Genomic DNA, 2,500 nt, shown 5'->3' on the forward strand with positions numbered 1-2,500 from the left:
TGCATGACACCATATTGAGCAAGGCCCGATCTATATGTAAACATCAGAAGATAAACACATGCATTGATCTTTCATAACTACTTTGACCCAGTTGTCACGTCATTTGTGCATGGCAGGGGCGAATGCATGACCAGGACACAAACAGAGAGAAGTGTCAGCCATCGTCAGCACACCTCGCTTACACTCTGCTGACGGTGTGACCTTGAGGCGGCTGACCTTGAAACAGCTGTGTCAAGGAAGCACCTTTTGAGCTGATATTGACGCGTTCAAATATATGCTGTTCATGTATTTATCATATCCATTTAGTTTTTCCTTCCTTCTTTCTTTCCTTCTTTCTTTCTTTCTTTCCTTCTTTCTTTCTTTCCTTCTTTCTTTCTTTCTTTCCTTCTATATATGTACAGTTAGTTGGTCGTGTAATGAACGTATCTTTGTAAACTGTAGTTTATGGAAGAGGGTAGAAGAGGAGTGTAGGAAGAGGAGAGGAAGAAGAATTGAAGTAGGAAGGGGAGAAAAGGGGAGGAAGAAAATGAGCAGGAGAAGGAGGAAAGGAAGGAGGAACAGTAGGGAGAAGAGGATGAGGAAAAGGAAGAGGAGGAGGTAGTGGTAGAGGAGGAGAAGGAGGAGGAAAAGAAGGACGAGGATTAGAAGAGGGAGGAGAAGGAGAAGGAACAGAGGAGGAGGAGGAGGAGAAGGAGGAGGCGAAGAAGGAATAGGAGCAGGAGAGGAGAAGGAGGAGAACCAGTGAGGAAGAGGAGGACAAAAAGGAGGATGAAGAAGAGGACGAAGACAAAAAAGAGGAGGAGGAGGAGGGCAAAAAGAAGGATGATGATGATAATGATGATGATGAGAGGAGGAGGAGCAGGTAGAGGAGAAGAAGGATGAGGAAGAGGACGAGGAAGTGGAGTTTGGAAGAAGAGAAGGAGGATAAAGAGCAGGAGGAGGAGGAGGAGGAGGAGGAGGAAAAGGAATAGGAAATGGCGTTTCTAAGAAGAAGGAAGAGGATAAAGAGAAGCCGTAAGAGGCAGAGCAGGAAGTGAAGTTCGTAGCCACAGGTAGAACCAGTCTTTGTGCACCTGAATAACTTATATACAGACATGCACACATACACACACACACACACAGCGCACATGCACGCACACAAGGAGGCGGAAGAGGAGGTAGGAGTAGGAAGGAGGAGGAGGAGGAGGAGGAGGAGGAGGAGGAGGAGGAGGAGGAGAAGGAGGAGGAGGAGGAGAAGGAGGAAGAAGAGCAGGAGGAGGAGGAGGAGGAAGAAGAGCAGGAGGAAGAGGAAGAGGAGGTGGAGAAGAAGAAAGGAGGAAGATTAGAAGGAGAAGGAAGGGTATGGGAAATAGAAGGAGGGGGGGAAGAAGGAAACAAAGAAAGAAGAGGAACAAGAGGAAGAGTAAAAGAGGAGGAAAAGGGAAGGAGAAGGAATAGGAAGAAGAAAGTGGAGGAGAAAGCAGAGAAGAAAGGATAAAAATAGGGAGAACGAGAAAGAGATAGATAGAGAGAAGAGAAAGGACAAAGCGAATGAGAAGGAGATGAAGAGGAAGAAGAGGATGACTATGATGACGATGATGAAGTGTATGAAGAATAAATATTACGAGGCGGAGGAGGAGAAGCAAGAGAAGGAGGAGGAGGAGGAGGAAGAAGAAGAAGAAGAGGCGGAGTAGTAGTAGTAGTAGAATGAGGAGGAGGAAGAGGAGGAGGAGGAGGAGAAGGAGGAGGAGGAGGAGGAGGAGGAGGAGGAGGAGGAGGAGGAGGAGGAGAGAGGAGGAGGGGAGGAAGAGGAGGAAGAGGAGGAAGAGGAGGAGGAAGAGGAAGACGAATGTGAGGAGGAGGAGGAGGAGGAGAAGGAGGAAAAAAAGAAAATGGGGAGAAGGGGTTTTGAACTAAGAAGAATAAAATATGAATGGGAATAAGTAGTAGATGAAGCAGGAGAAAAATAAAGATGATCAGAGAAGAGAAAGAAAAAATAAGAGAGAATATTAATACCCAAAGAACAAAAACAAAGAAAAGAGCAAAGAAAACAACAAAACAACAAAAAACTAGAGGAAGAGGAAAAGAACAATAAAGAATAAAAATAAGAGCAGAAGAAGAAGAAGAAGAAGAAAAAGAAGAAGAAGAAGAAGAAGAAGAAGAAGATGAGAAAAGAAAAAAAATAATGTGGTGACAAGAACGAAAAAGAAAAAGAAAAAAAAAAGATAATTGATAATTGAGAGAATATAATAATTTTGAGGAAACGCAGAAGGAGGAGAAGAGAAGAAAGGAAGAAGAAATGGTAATAACAAATAGGCAAGAGAAACAATAAAAAAACAACGAGAAGAGCAATGAGAAGCAAAATAGAAAATGGAAAAAAGAGAATGAAATTAAGGAAAAAATGAAAGAAGGAAAAAAATAGGAACGAAAAGAAGAGGATGAAAAGAAATTGAAATGAAGAGAGAAGAAAGATGAAAAAGAAGAAGAAGAAGAAGAAGAAGAAGAAGAAGAAGGAGAAGAA

The 2,500-nt window shown here is 42.9% G+C and overlaps 1 pseudogene; it reads right to left on the bottom strand.

Moving 5' to 3' along the window:
- The window catches only part of LOC119595631, a 12,251-nt pseudogene that overhangs the window by 4,200 nt on the left and 5,551 nt on the right, over positions 1-2,500 (bottom strand).

Source organism: Penaeus monodon, chromosome 1, assembly GCF_015228065.2.
Source record: "Penaeus monodon isolate SGIC_2016 chromosome 1, NSTDA_Pmon_1, whole genome shotgun sequence".
Classification (NCBI taxonomy): domain Eukaryota; kingdom Metazoa; phylum Arthropoda; class Malacostraca; order Decapoda; family Penaeidae; genus Penaeus; species Penaeus monodon.